Raw genomic sequence first — 17,070 nt, 5'->3', positions numbered from 1 at the left:
ATGACACAACGTTGGGTATAGTTAAATCAGTTAATTGTTTTGATTAATTCTAATCATACTTTGGTGAAACTTGCCTTTATATATTTGAAATTGTAATAGGATACAGCAACAGTCTATCCGAGACCGACTTCGTAACATTACTTGATTTCACATGATTCTGTAATCAGAGAGTCAAAAACATTTCAACGGAACCAGCAAAAAACTATATTTTCCCTTGGGAAGGTCGTATTACCGCTTATTCCTCTTCGTACAACAAATGTGTTCAAAATAGTGCAGGTATACAATATAAGCATGTACAGTATAAAATACATGAGTTTCGGAAAATACACATAGGCCTGCCTATGTTATGCATGATAGGCTATGTTAAAGCCTACGTGGTGCTGACCTCTTGGCGTGGTAAAATTTGCATAAGCCATGCTAAAGGTTAATCACAATTGCATGGGATGTTGTACTCTAATGACTATTGCCAACAAACGAAACAAAGACATCATTAAATGTATATGTCGGGAAATACCATCCTCTGACACCCCCCCCCCCGCTGCTCTTATACCTCACCATCTCAACCCCTTCCCCACCCAATCCCTCCCCTGCCCTCTCCTCCACTCCTCATCCTTCACATATAACTGGGAGTTGGTGAGTTGTTGAGTATTGTCGGTACAATAACGCAAACTGGAGGTAAACAGTAACGCGTCTGTATACGTATACTTTGAAAGCAAGAACCTTGTTTAATTCTGTGACAAAACAAGCACCGGCACATCAGTTTTGTTTAAATAAATTACCTGTATGTATGCCGCCAAGTAGAGGTTTTTGTTATCCTTCCTCTCTTGCCTCTGACCCCCCCCCGCCACACCCCTCCCTTCTTTTGTTGACTGCTGCAAAGTAGTTCCGGACTGATTACTGATGATTTACGACGGCGATCCGATCCCTCCGATTCTATATATTACCAAGTTAAAACCTTAATATGATTACAACTTCTGGAAAGAAATATGGTAACTGAAGCGTGCGATATGAAGCATCTCACGAGGGGGACTCACGTACAAGAGAAATCTGAGTCGGGATGTCAACCACGCGTTTACAACCGTTTAAGCAGGTCATGCACCAATTACTCTCAACAGAGCTCGCTTTTATAACAATAATTAGAGAGGCATTGCACTAAAAGGGAGAAATTTTCCAATCGATCGTGTATAAATTAAAATGATAAATGTTCTGAATTATGCATATACCTGTCCAAACAAAGACCCACGTCTTTTTTTGGTTTACGAGTCTATATAGCAAAATGAGTTAATTAAGGTATTGGCGTTCAGGGTTCATACCGAATTAAGGATGTTAGCAGGCATGAGGGTGATTAACCCAGACGGGGTCAGCTGCATATATATACATAGATGCACAGCCTATAACATATACATTATGCTATAATTTCCTTTGTCTCACACACAGCACTTGCCTTCAAATCACGGTTATATACCTCCCCCCTCCACCCCAGGGTTAGGTGATGGGTGTACCTGTGTACCGACGACCTGTTCGATTTTGACATAATTGAGGGTGATACTGGAGTCAGATATTGCTGAGTGCCTAACATCCTGCAGTAGCTAATAGGCACCGGAATGGGATGACTGTGCGGGATAAGATAAGTCACGTGCATTGCCAACCTACAACATCCCTGCGAGTCCCCCACCCCCCGATCCAACACACAAACTACCTCACCGTAACCTGTGCCAGAGCACGGATATCATCATTACGCGGTATACCATTTGGTTCGTTTTACAGTATTACGAGAGAGATATATGCATGGAATTCAGTTCCAATGAGTCTTAAGTATTCAATTTCGGTGCCCGTTAGGTAAGAGAGTAGTCCAATACTGTGCCCCTTTCTGTGACGCTGTGAGGCTTGTCAGAATCAATTTAAAGTTAAATCGATGTATATGCAGGATAAATGTTTTACACAATTAATTGCGAGATTTAGTTGATAAACAAAGCAACGTTTAGCCATCAAACGTTTCTTTTACATAGTTATGTTTTTTCAACAATGACTAAAGCTATATTACAAATGCATGATATCATGGTTTAATGAATAAAATAGACCAATAGCTCGGTATTGTGCAATATTTTAATAATATCTCATCGTGGCGACTACGGTGTTTAGACAAGGTTTAATTTTGTTTTGTTGGTTTTGCTTACTAGCAAGTGGTGAGTATATCGGTACTTGGCTTTCTGGAAACAACTGTGTTAAACAGGATTCCGGGTTTGATCAATAGATCAAACAACAAGGATTTTCTCCCCTCCTAAATATAATATGAATAAATCTAACATGAATAAATCAAAATAAAATAAAACTGTTAGCAAACTGCTTATCCACTAGAGAGCCTGTGTAAAAATCTAATATGAATAAATCTAAATCTAATATGAATTAATCTAATATGAATAAGCAACATTTAGAAGAATATCAAAACGGCCTAGGAAATTAAAGTGCATCAGTTGAATATGTGAAGAACATTCAAAAATATTGTAAAAGTTGAACAATGCGATGATCCTGCTATGTATTATATTGGAGTAAGAATTAATCCTTCTATAATGTAACCCACTGTACAACGAAGATGCATGCATACATAGAGGGGAGTATCGAACTAGGCCATTCATATCCATGTAGTATATGTTGTATATACTCTTGAATTCCCTGTCGAACCAACGCTGCTGCTGCATGGGGGGTGTAACATCAAATACCTTGGGCGGGGTCGACAGGGGTCTCGCATTAAATACGAAGATGGATCACAGTCTGGCAGTAACCATAAACTTTTATTCGTGTGCCATTCAAGAGGTCTAAACAAGTTCTGATTATGCGATTTACTCACTTTGCCCCGATTTTAGATGGAGTTAGGAGAGCAGACGGATTATAGCTTCAAGGTTTATCACAAATATGTAGGTCTGGGCTATAATACCATCGAATGTATAAGTTTATCTACTAGGAGTAGGATATATATATATATATAAGAAGATAAACTGTTAGATTTGTCTAAACTTCTAAGTCGTCTTTGTGGACATAAAACATTAGTGCTATATTTTGAATTTTTTTTTTTGTATTCCAATTTCATTTGACATACATTTATGCTGTAGAGGGTTTTTTTTAATTTTGTTTTTTAGTGTGTTTGGAGTAACTAAAAGAATTTTGACAAGTTAATACGCAGCGCATATAGGGTACTGTAGTTTTTGTCTATGCTGTCGGTAGGTATGGAACGCCAAATTATTCACCATAAATGAAGGTCTTCTGAGAGATATGTCCATGTCTTGATGAGTATGTTCGTAGAGTGCATTGATATATAGATGATGTAATTGTGTATATGTTTAGTGCTACATAATATAATATAGGTCTAAACAAAACGAAACACATTACATACCATCAGTGTTCATCATGTAAACATATCTTCGCGAACATCATGTATCTTACAAGCCTAATGTTAACATTCTCTCTCGACGACGGGCTTTGACCTCCACATTAAAATCAGAGGGATCAACCTCCTCTTCCAAAATGCCAGGCAGAAAATTAAAAAGAAAATCCTTGTGTTTAATGTAACAAATATAGCCTATAACACGTAGTCTTAAAAAAAAATTACATCGTATCAAAAGTTGCAAACTATAGCACCATTTTGCATCGATGCACCCTCCATTTGACCAAACCTTCTCAAAAGGGAGGGATATATCCTTTCCCTGGACGACTAAACACCTCCACCCCTCCCCCCCCCCAGTACAATACTGTTGCGCCCCCTTATCAACGATTTAAGGAATCAACTTGTAGAACAAAGTGGCTTCCTTCAATGTACCAGTTTAGAGGAGCATTAGGCTTACCTAGCAGAAGCTAGTAATACGATAAGGTGGTTGCCCACATTGTGTCCATCTCAATGGTATTGTGATTTGGAAGATAACCCGCCGCTGAAATGTCACACACTGTAGCACTGCATGAACACTAAGAGATGGCACCATTCAACTTCGTCCACACAGTCCCACCCCACCCCCCCCCCCCTTTGTTTGCTCCACTATCTACCCAACTACCCCGTGGTCAATAACTCGAATGTAAATAATTACCGTTACCTATAGAAGACATGTTTCCCTCTGTCACACACTTATCCGCAATTTCTCTTTGAAAGTATAACAACTCCCCCGAAATTGCATACCACACTGCATGATGGGACACAGGTCACATACGCCTATATTGTCTGATAAATCTAGCTAGGCTATATGCACAAACCCACGAACGCCGTCACATATAATACAGTGTATCATGACCATATGAAGGTATACATACGGGATGGGCGGGGGAGGTGAGGTAGTGTGCGCGCATGTGCAGTAGAAGTCAGGAGGTGTTTATATTTTTCTTCAATTCATATACATTGTATAACTGTACACAATATATATACAACATGGATGTTTTACCTACAGTGATAATTCATATACTTCATTCATAACCTCTGATATGCCATGTACACTCATTCAGTCATTCAACTTTCACTATCCCTTTCCGCTCTACGCCTTATCCGGAGTGTTTTGCACATCTACAATATATAATTATATTCATTAATTACATCCAGCATTGTAATGAATACCACGGACTGGCATCGTCTCATTAACAGTATATATATGTCGAGCATACACGGATATCTGTATCGCAGGATCTTATTTCATACCCGTATAAGTGTACCGAGACGATGAAGTGCGCTCAGGGGACATGGCTTCCCAGTACCCTCTCGTATCCCTTCCTTATAGAGGCACTGGCAACGATCACCATATTTCTAGCGTGGTGTAAGTTTCTCCTTACTTGACGGTCGGAGTACACTTACCGGTAGGCAGGAAGAGCAGTGATAGCGTGATTGCTGGGTTCAGTGAAGTTAGTTTAATGGTTTATTTCTATATATATATATATATATATATATATATATATATATATATATATATATATATATATATATATATATATATATATATATATATATATATATATATATATATGACAATGAAGAAGCAGACTCCAGTGACCTAAAATTGATGTAAGCCTGCTCCTATAACTTAGCCTCAAACATTTGGAATGGACAGGATACAGTGGTTTTGGAGTTGTTGTTTTTTTCCTCACTGAGGAATAATTCTCTGCAGTAACGTAATGTTATACTACAATTCATAAATACTGATGACCCCCACCCTCTCCCTCCAAGAAGAAAATAACGATGAGAAATTGGGACCAGTCACTTCTTAAATATATTCCAATTCTCTGTTCCTCCCATATAATTTTGTTTGGATTGCACAGAAACTCCAGCGCACCACACCCTTAGTAACGTTAATAATATGGATGGTTTTTATGCACACTATAACTGCAGTTCTCTTCCTATAACAGTTTACCAGTTCATATTCCTTTACAGCATGTGACCATATGGAAATATGCCAGAACTTCGCCGCAACCCTTCCACGTCGCCAACACTTCAAAACCAAAGCTCTCGGCGACGTCCCATAACACAATCTCCACAAAGACAAAAGATAAAGGGTCAAGTCTATAGCACGGTAATGTTCTCTTTTAAGTAGGAAAACATTTTGAACTAGAGAACACACATGAGATTATCTTCAGACTCTCTACGTACCCTCTAATCAACCCCCACTTTTTTCTTCTTCTTTTTTTCTTTTTTAAGTTCAGCAACAACATTACATATAGACATAGCAGTGAGTATATGGTGCACCCACGTGACGAATCAAGCTGTTTCATGAAAGAACGAAAAATATATTAAAAAAAAACTTGCCTTCCGGTTTGGTTTATTTCTATACTACGATGACAAGGGGCCTTCGGTTAAGCAAATAACCTTCATCCCAAAGTTTTGTAAGGTCTGCTGTTATGACAACATTTTATGTATGGTAAAAGTGGCATATTTGTCCCCCTAATAAAATAAGAAGAATATGGGCATGTGTTTTTCTTTCCCCGGAAAGTGTTTATTTAGTCTCCAATGTCTATGCCTCAAACAGCAAACTGAATGAACATTCCTATCACCTTTAGCTCACCTTACGATTCCGTGCGCGGGGTTTCTGCTACACGACGACAATATTCCCGTAGTACATCACCCCAAGTACCTTTATTCACGCCTCGCCCGCTACACGGGGTCACGCGACAGATCTTGCCACGCGACCTCATATTTTAATAACAATACATCATTTGCATAACAAAATCTCTTGACACGAGCTATGGCGCCGGTTGGGCGGTACTCCTTCACGCGAGTGGTTGCCCACTGATGTGGTATACCAAGATAAGAGTTTGAGTATTGTGTAAACGATGGTAAGGCCTGATTATCTTTGCAAGGGTATTTTTGTTAATATTACAGCTCATTACACAAAATGAAGGCAAAGTACAAGTCGAACGGTTTGGCGTTGACTTAAAAAAAAAAAGGAAAAAAAAAAGAGGAGTAAATATGCATATCAGAAGTATATAAGTACAGGGACATCATTTTAAATACGAACCTTAGAACGACGGATCAATGATGAAGTTGGATGTTAAATAGGAGATTGAGGAAGCGATGGGGTGATGAGAGCAGGGGTGACTGCATGTTGGGAAGACCGGGGGGTTGGGGGAGGGTGGGTGATGGGAGATGGGGTAGAAGTATACATGATGAAAGCAAACATTATGATCCTCTAAAATGCATTGTAGATTGGAAAGAATTGGATGCATTGAGTATGAAATTCTTGGACAATTTTAAGTTGACCCTCGTTTCTTTACGAGTATTCTCTTCGATCATTACAGGGTAAAAAAACTAAACCTAAAAAGAACTACCACTGAGTTCACTTTTCTGCGGCCTTTGAGATGAAATAAATGGAATATATCAAGTAAACGCTAAAGTTAATTTTCATTTCCTTAGCATGTCCTGATCAACTAGTGTTGTTCGAGACAGGTTACTGCCTGTTTACTATTTACACAGCGATTCAGGGCTCCATGATCAATTTACAAAGGGTTTTCTTTTCCATCTTTCTTTCTTTGCATTTTTATATGATAAGATTTAATGTAACTAATATACGGAAATATACGTCTTTCGTTTTACAACAGGGGTTATTTTTGTGCGAGAAAAAATATGAAAACCAAAATTTTTTTTAGTGCAATTCCCTCAACAACAACAAAAACACAAGCAAAATGAACTAAAAGTATGTAAGTATGTAGCAACATGCGGTATATATTGATCTTCAATTTTCTTTAAGTTTTAACTTATGTTTCAAAACTTCTGTACTTGTAACATGGACTTTCTGTCTGTGGTACTGTCATTCTTACTTGTCAGTGTGGTTACTGTGATACCTTACATTGATACAACCACTGAATTCTGCTTTTCAAACTCAATATTTGAAAACATCCTTGGATAGACCAAACAAATTTTCTGGCCAGAACGGATTTCGAACCACTGACCTTGAACCAATGACGTCACTAGTGCGAATACCGTGCTAGCCAAGAATTTAGTTGCCCATAGGCCTATTATAACACTTTGTATGCAGTTTACTGTGTGCTTGGTCTACCGTCTATGAAGCCGTTAAATCATGTAGCCTACATGGTTCTGACCCGTAGCCGGGTATTCTGAGCTGGAGGGATACCAACATTTTAAGGATGGGCACAATACCAGTGTCCTGTAACTTGTGAAGTTCTTTAAATGGGGGGGGGGGGCATCCCTTCACCCTTTGACCCGACCTGGTTGCCGGGTGCAGTTTGCAATGTAATGATTCTCGAAATCCACCAACAGCAGGACCTTAAGGTGGTTCATCTTTTTTCCAAACTTAAATATTTCTACTGTACCAGGTAATTACTTCAAAAATTACAATTGATCAAACTAAGACACAGATCTACAAGAAATAAAGTTCAAGGTTCAAATAATTAATTCATTCGATTCCCTTCTCAACATTTGGTCACCTTAGAACCCGGAATTATTAAAAGCATTAATATTCCAACTTTTAATGTGCACTGTCTGAAAGAAAACTTCACTAGAGACGAGCTAATGAACACAATTTTAATGATATGTTAGAGTCGAACAGCATGTTAAAGCTCTATCAAAGTTAACATGTCAGGGCTGATTTCACTAAAATATATTGTTTGTAACTTCATAGCTCTGTACTCTGTTACATTACTCTCAAATCAGAAAAGTACTTCAAACTTTCTGAAAAGTATAACATTTGTAAAGGAGACAAAAACTTTCAAAACATTAAAAGCAATTATTCTCTTATTCTTAGGACAAAAACATATCATGTAACTCCATATCCAACACAATATATTAACTCAAAGCTCGATATTAGCAGGCTCAAGCAACTCTGGCCTTGAACACAAACTTTAAGGCAAACGTACAATATAGCAACGAAGCACCATACATCAAAACAATCAACGACAACTTCAGCATTGTTTAACAATTAAAAACTACCACAGCAAAATCGACGAAGTCCATCAGTAAATATTACATTCTGCTACCCTTAATATACAATATATGCTTGTTAAGGCAAAAAAATCAACAATATAAGCATTAACACAAATCAAATCGAACCAGTATATACATCACATCTACAATGACAATGATATGTAAATTATCAGTGACAAAAACTTAATTCAGTAGGACTTTTCTATAAGGCACTTATTACCTTTCAATCAATAATTACAGCCCCACGTAAGTGCGCCGTTTCTGTGACCCCACAGGTTCAACGCTCACACCCAGGGGACATTAGTCTTAAGGAGAGCGCGGTGCTTCGGCTGTAATGGCGTCTATTATCGGCTACACTTGTGTAATTCTACGAGTTACATAAAAAGCTAATTACAATATCAACCTTGGAATAAACAGTTATCCAATTAAGGTGACGTCAGAAGACTTGTAATGAGGAATGACTTTAAGGTATCCTCGCAAACAACTTCCTCGATTGAAAGGTTTCTGTTGTTTTTAAGACATAGCAATGTAATCCCAAATTACGCGCTGGGTTAATAATATCTTCTTGTGTAGCCCCTATATCTGTTCATAACAACAAGAATCTGCGCGTATGAAATCACTATAAATGCAATATTATGCCATAGCACAGCTGGCTAACGGCCGAAGAGATAATTAGGACCGAATCTAAGGAACTTTAGACATAAGTCATATTGAAATAGGGGCATAAACCGCCTACAAGAATTATCTCGATAAAATCTCCATTGATGATAAGATTTTAACATAGTTGCAAGACGTTATTTCAGGAAAGTGATTATTGTGTCCGGTTAACTGGTGAGGGGTTGGGGGGGGGACATGAATTTTGTACTCATTTTCAAAATCATTTTAGGCTTTTGGGGCTTTGTATGCGTCAATAGTCTCAAATATAACATTATATTTGTCTTCCTTTGTGTAAGGTGTTTCCATTTAGCGGGTCATCTCTACCCTGAATAATCATCATAAATATAGTTGAATACATCGATGCAGTTCAGATAAGGCAGTCTTACAGCCTCTGACCCGTACAGCCCTTTGTTTTCCATTCCTCTTTTATCTACTGTTTTGTTCTTTCTCACAAGAAATGATATCTCTCTCTCTCTCTAGTGGATGATAGAGGTGTGCAGCTTGGCTATACTTGATATACAATCTTCTTGTCTTGTTTTTGACCTTTTAAAGTATGACTTCAGGCACAACAGTAATTTGTTATGTTGTAGAACGTTAAAAGAAACCCTGCTATCTATTCAGACTGTATTTCTATGAAACTGCTAACTTTTGAGAAAATTACCCTTTAAACAGATGAGGTTCATCAGATAAAATGACTGGAACACTTAGTCTAATACACAGACCTCAGATACCTCAGTTCCTCATGCAGATACTATGCAAAAATAGCAATGAGTAAACATAAGACACTTCTGACCTCAAGTGACACGTTTGAAATTTGTTACAACTTTTGCCAGGGACAAAATTCATGGTTGAATATTATCCAAGGATGATTTGTTGTTTATAACTTGTTTTGTTTGAATTTATAAAGCAAAGGAATGGCAATTAACATTAAAGATCCACACTAACGAGCCGACGTCATTCCAGAGGTTTTTAACATATTTTAAAGGTGAAAACCATGACAACCATAATAACTGTATACAAACATTATAGTAGCACTTCCTTAAACTAGCCCTTCTCTTAAACTATATAACGTATCAAAATTAAGATTTTGCTTAAGTCATCCTTTAATATTCTGTTGTTTTTGGGGTGAAAACACGGATTCCCTTCATCTTTAACAACTTTAAAACAAGGAATCAATGCACAGTAGTTTGTATATTTAATTATCTGACAAGGTAAACCAGAGAATAAATAAAGCAACCTGTGTGATTCGAGAGATTTTAAGTATGACTGTCACGACACGAATCACGCAGATAACGTAATCACAATTCTGTTTTCATAAACAGATCAAGACAGATTAAATTATCAGGACTTCACAATATATATACTTGTATTGAGGCAACAACAGGTGCCACTACTCACATGGGCCCTCGGTAAATAAAAAAGATTAATTTTCTCGACTTCCGACACCTGTAAATATATAAACTGCTTTACAATGAACGTTTGTTACGACAGTTTACACAATCTTAAAACGAGTTGGATTTAATCTTACTATTTAAAGTGTAACTAACCGTTGCGATCCCCACAACAGATATCTAGGTTTATAGTCCGAGTGGAAGCTTCCAAGTCAAATAAACCAATATCATTGAAAAACTGCTAAAATCGACTCAGATATATTCTGCCTGCTAGTGTATGGGCTGGGAGGAGGTGGGGGGGGGGGGGTGCAGGCTATCCTGGTTTTTATAACCCCCCCCCCCCCGTGTAGCTTACACGTGGTTGCGACCCTGTACTTGAATCCTTAAACCTTCCAAGTCGTGAAGTACATCTCAGCCACCCCAGCGTGTGTATCAGGAGGGTGGGGGGGGGGGGGTGAAGGGAGGACAGAGGATGACCGTGTGTTATTCTGTGGATACTATACTCCACGTTTTTCTGTGACAGGTGGAGTGTTAAAATATACGGTATCATGAATTGACAGGTTATGTAGTATTATTTTCAGATAAATAGTTTGGAGTAAAGCATATATAACATTTTGATACCCCACCCACTCCCTTTCCTCGCCTTATCTCCCTGGCCGATCCTATGTGGCTACGTCACATGACGAAAGTTGAAGTTACGCATTGATGTTGATGCTTGGACTTGAGTAATTCAGCCTTGCTTGGACGAAATCTGCATAGTGTAGGCTGTGTTGTTAACGATCGTCATCAATTTATTCTACTATATATGACGATATTGTGATTGAAATTTCCCATTAACGAGTAAACAATAGGTATAGCAACTCGTTAACGATTTCAAAGTTTGTTTTGGTTCTACATAATTATTTTCATTGACTTGTAGTGTGATAGCCCATTTTGTGTGTTGCTGCATGCATATATACTACTCCAATATAGCAGCGATTACTACTATATGAATGCACTTAGATCGCAATTGAAATATGAATATATCTTTCACAAAACAAAACTTAACTATCTCTATAAGAGTGTGGATCTTGAGCCAAAGATATACTTTAACCTTTCGTTGTTTGACAGGTATTACCATATATATCTACTAACAACACTTCGCGCGTGCCAAGTATACCCGATACAAATATATATATACGTGCTATACGGAACATAGTCAAGCAGGCGTTCAAATATTTCATGTAGCTCTATGCGGGTTCGTTATAATATCGGTTTGCGATTCTTTGGGGTAAATAGTATTAGTCCTATAGTAAGTGGACAAAGCTTTAGGAAACCAAACTTCTTACCAAGAATATTTATTGAAGTTAAAGGGCCTGACCTTTCGATCCTAGCAGGATCTTCTTCGGGGAATATGGACTGAGTCAAACAGCTTTCTTGAGCAAACGAGTCAAAAACCACCATAAAGGTAGGCGATTATTTGAATGTTATTTATGTGACGCAAAGAGTAAAATGAATCACTAAGTGATTATTGAAGTAAAGTTGTTTGTTTGATACTTCGTAAGAAATCATATTAACCTATACAGAAGTCTTTATTCGTTAACTACTTCAGCTTTACATGTGATATTAAAATTCGTTACTTATAGGTTGTCTTGGCAACGCCTTTGTTTGTATTAGGTACTGCATAGCCATACTGAGGCATCACAATCAGGAACTATAGTTAACAGAGATATGAACGCATCTTTTTGTCCCCCAGGTCCATAACAATGGGGGCGCACGGGTCACTTGCTCCCCGCCCCTCCCTTCCCCCCCCCCCAAAAAAAACTTTCTTCCAGTTTTTACAACACACACAGGTAAAGTCGTCTACCTGGCAACATTATTCACCTTGTACCGTACTAACCAAGTCTAGTTAAAACAATGGAAATAATATCATAATTTTGAAAAAGAAATTTGTGAAAATTTCTATTTCCAGTATGGGCATTAGTCAACTGTTGACCCCCCAACCCCACCCCCACCCCACCCCACCCTCCAAAAAACTTCGAACTCTCTCTACGGGCGTGTTGCGCAAATATAGTTGAGAATCTATAATGGAATCACTTATTACTTGTAAATAACCTTGATTGTGATAAGCCCCCTAGAAGTGTGCTATATCTATACTGTCCGATTTCCGAACGTTGCGAATATCCCACATAACCAGTGTCCTATATCCATACCCATATGACCGACTTATAATATACACAATCAATTATTTTAACGTATTGTCTGTACGATAGTCTGCATAACCTAAGTCCTATATCTCAACGAGTTGTTGATACAAACGGAATGTCATCGCAACTGATCAAACTAAACCGTTATACTTTTACCAAATGTCTCACTCATAACATACATAAGCTCCAAAAAGTGACTAATAAAATTAATTATTCTATTCGCAGCAAATTCCATTAGCACGCAGTTTTTTCTCTTACATTTACACATTCCATGCTTTGCAGATTTAACGTAAAAAGCTGATATCCGAAGGTCTCCCATGCAGTAATATATGGCCTCCAAACTTTGAAATTCATAAAATTGCTAAAAGTATACAAAAGTATATGGGTTTGGATCCGTGCATGAATTTTAATATATTCATTAAGCAAATAATATTTTCAACGAAGGAATGCTCCTTAATGGGTGCGGCAGTAAAAATGCATTCTTTGGGTCTATAGTGGGTGACTATTATTTTGTGTGTGAACAAGAGACCTATATATATATATATATATATATAATCGAGGCAAACGCATAGCCTCATTTCATTGTTTCTTTGTAGGGCTCTTAAATTCCAACCCATACTTATAGTATGTCAAGGTTGGTCTATGTTTGCTGCCGAACCTGCCTAAGCGAGATAAAGAGCGTCGTTTTTCATCAAGACTTTAACCACAACAAATATACAAAAAGCAACAAACAAAAATCACAAATCTTTGCGAAGTTGAGGTTGCCTGGTTTTTCAAACTGTATGTTTTTGCTTACAGTTTGGCTGTATAGAAACGGCTGAAATGAGTCTACATCGTTTTGTTTGATCTGTTGTTTAATATCTATCAAAGTATTTACTACAGAGTGGTGTCGTCTATATTTTTCTTAGGGTTGTTAATTTTTTTTTTTTCTTTTTTTCTTTTCTTCCAAGTTTTTGATCTTTAAACTGTACCCTCCGGATGTATATTACAAACGAACAAACACGCTACACCATTGCAACCAGTTTAAAGTAACTGTTACTATATACGGCGAACCCACGCGAGCAAAACCGCGTGTAAATATTTGCCCACGCGACCATGGAAGCGGTATAGTTTAACGAGTAAAGATTGTAATGGCGTTAATATCAGTTAAATATTGACAGAACAAACTTCAAAAACCCTATTGTGGACTTTGTGAGCACCAATGTGGGGCTCTCATGAAGAACTTTAGTTCCTATGATACGATGCATACCCCAATTCAACACGATGTTTAATGTGTAAGTACTTGAAACTGGTGTGTATGTACGATATTGTTACTACACCCCAACAAAGTTGATCGAAAGGTGCTTTTTTTCACCTATTGAAGGATCCATATATATAAATACGCGTGGGTATTGTGTTCGTATCATAACTTACTCCCCACTGCCTCTGGTGTGTAAAGTACATGCTGAATTCATTCTACACATTACTACATGAACCATTGATGGGAAAGTTTTATTTCGATACAATTGTCCATACCAAGTAAAAAAAGAAGCAAAACAAGAAGAAATCTGTGTCATGAAATAGGCTTTTCACTCAAAGTACATCGACATACTATTTCTTCTTCAAAACTGAGGAAATTCAGCACAGTTTTGGTTGTGTTTTCCATATGTGATCAAATTGATCATTCCTCGTGATTTTGTTTTTGTATCATTTTTAATTCTCTGTTACATTTCTCGAAATTAAAAATTCTACGATAAATACACCCACAACTAGAGGATAAATCTTTAAGTGAGAGTGAAACTAGTGACGTCATTAGTTAAGAAATGCATTGCGTAACCATGAAAAATAGCCCCCCCCCCCCCAAAAAAAAATAAATCGAAAACAGCAAACAATAACAAACATTTAGGATATAAGAAGGCCAAGACGTGTTATTGATAGAATGGAATGTTTTGATGAAAGGGAAGTGTGTTTGTTTACTATGTGTTTTTAATTATAAACTGCGCAAAACAAACTACGTCAAAGAAGTGAGTAAAACAGTTCAGTCTTGTTGATAAATACCAGCTAATTAGTCTTATATATGAATGAACATATCTGAATGCGGTAGTTGACCAAATTATCATATTCTCTGGTGTATTAAAAATTCAATGTAGTCCACGTTTCGATTCGACACGTGCATGGTATTTCACTGAACACCGTCATGCATGAGCACATTGTTACAGGCTCAATGTAATAAGTGGAACGGGATTGCGAGCCGATCAAATTAATCAAAATAACGCGGCTAATTGAATAACAAAATACTTTTGAAGTAGAAAAAGATTATTTAGAAGTATAGAATTTAAAATCAGTCGGTATGTTCATCTGTAACATTTTGTCTCTCATGACGAAAATGAAAGGAATTTATTCAAAATAATGATGAACTTTGAAAGAGTGATTTATACATAACGCAACTTGATACCAATATAGCTGTGTAAAAAGTTATAAACAAAGGACAGTACATCGTTTTCGTTACCTTTTTCAAAAAAAATAATCGTTATCGTAAGCAAGGGGTTCAAGTTTCGTTCGCTAAATAAAGAACCGCAACAAATATTAATGGTATATATAAAGGCGTTGTGCATGCGTAAAACAATACGTTCGTAATACGTGTTGTTAATACGTATGTTAATACGTATACCAATACGTTTGTTAATACGTATAACAATACGTGTTTATTTTGTTTTTTGTTCCGACCGTAGCCAACCTAAACCCACACTGGAATCGGCTTTGATAGGGAACGCAAGATTAATTGCGTTCAAACGTTCTCATCTTGAAGTTAAGTTTATCCCTGCGTGGTGTACTGCATGCTTACTGAGCTGATGCAGAAAAGCGAAAAACCTATATTTGTATTTTGGAACGGTCAAGAAGATGCTATAATTTCGAGACAATGATGCAAGTTATACATTTTATCCCAGCTAGAAGATAAGCCCAATGAGGTCAATATATCCCCCCCCCCCAACCCTCCTTACCCGGAAGGGTGGGAGAATCTTGGATTTCAGAATACAACATTTATTCGTCATTTTACATATATCTGCATATATCAAAAGTCAATAACTGCTGTGCTATATTTGCTTCTTCTTTTTTTGGGGGTGGATTTATTGTTAAAATGTCAACTGTGTAATCGCCAACGGATTTTAAACATGCTGACAATGCCAAGCGTGTTGAAAACTTAAATTTGCTAAAAATAAGGTTCAAAATTTCCAAATTATTCTAGGACATCGAGGACAGTCGTTATGAAGCGATTCAATGCATGTCTCAGTGAGGTGTTGAAGAAAATGAACATTTGGGGTCTATGGATTCAGTTAGGCTATGGAAACAAGAAACTTTACTCACCTGACTTTTCAAGTTTTGTTCTTGTATTTTACTGTTTCTCTGAAGCAACTCTGACTAAAAAAATCTGAGATGTAAAAGACAGAGAAAGGAAACATGAAAAAGTTAATTTATATACTGGCCTAACCATATCAATATATCATATATGGGACTGAGAGAATGATGTAACACACGGTTACCTTCTATAGCCCAAATTGTAACCAGATTACTGTTCGTGTGTTTCACCTGAGGATTGTGGTATACTTAATATATTTCCATGTAGCGCTATACACTCACAAAAAAATATCTTACACCACTTAACACACGTGAATAGAAAAAAACTTCATCAAAATATATATAACTTGTAAAAAATATAATAAAATAGGCCTTCGAGTCCAATCCTGGCTGTTTGCTTCGTAAGTTTTCGCCTGGGTTAGAGCAATTATGTACGGAAGCCTATAGATTCCTTCATCATGTTTAAAAGCCCTCTTCTATCTCTTCCACACCAAATATTTTGATCTTATTCGTACAACAAACCAGGATAATGTCATACCGAGATGTGTATACAGGCTATATAATGAATAATATGAATAATATGTCATGTATCATTATGAATGATATGTCATGTAACATTATGAATATGTCATGTAACATTATGAATAATATGTTTAACGCACAATTCAAGCGCAACGCTTGCAAGATCGGTGGACTACAGTACTGTCTTACCTCATATAACATGCTTTCTGAAGGTAAATGACACTAACAGTGATTCTTTAATAACACGGTATCCATATTAGTAGTACTTTGAAGTAAACTAGTCAAAGCAGTTTTAAAAACCTTGACCTACGTTGACCTCAATTGGCGTTGGACCATTACCAAAATTATACGTTTCTATTGAGCAATTACTGCGGATCTAGTAAGCAGTTCATGGTCAACCATGAATGTGTATCTCTGTGATGTGTTGTCGTTAAAGTTACTCATTACGAACGTGCACACTATACAACCCACCAAAACCCACCCTCACCTCACCCCCAACCCACCCGGCCCCTCATACATGACATATACATACATAGATGTCTGTGGGTCTACATACACACCCACTCAATCAATA

General features: G+C 37.3%; 1 long non-coding RNA gene across 1 annotated transcript in view; it reads left to right on the top strand.

The window, feature by feature from the left end:
• Positions 1–11,632: 11,632 nt before the first annotated feature.
• The window catches only part of LOC139974586 (uncharacterized), an 88,581-nt gene continuing 83,143 nt past the window's right edge, over positions 11,633–17,070 (top strand). The window contains exon 1 of the long non-coding RNA XR_011795514.1: positions 11,633–11,899. This is a non-coding gene — a long non-coding RNA (uncharacterized lncRNA). The remainder of the gene's footprint in view (positions 11,900–17,070) is intronic.

The sequence above is a fragment of the Apostichopus japonicus genome, chromosome 9 (assembly GCF_037975245.1).
Source record: "Apostichopus japonicus isolate 1M-3 chromosome 9, ASM3797524v1, whole genome shotgun sequence".
Taxonomy (NCBI): Eukaryota; Metazoa; Echinodermata; class Holothuroidea; order Aspidochirotida; family Stichopodidae; genus Apostichopus; species Apostichopus japonicus.
The sequence above is the reverse complement of the archived record's forward strand: the minus strand, read 5'-3'. Positions and strand labels throughout refer to the sequence as shown.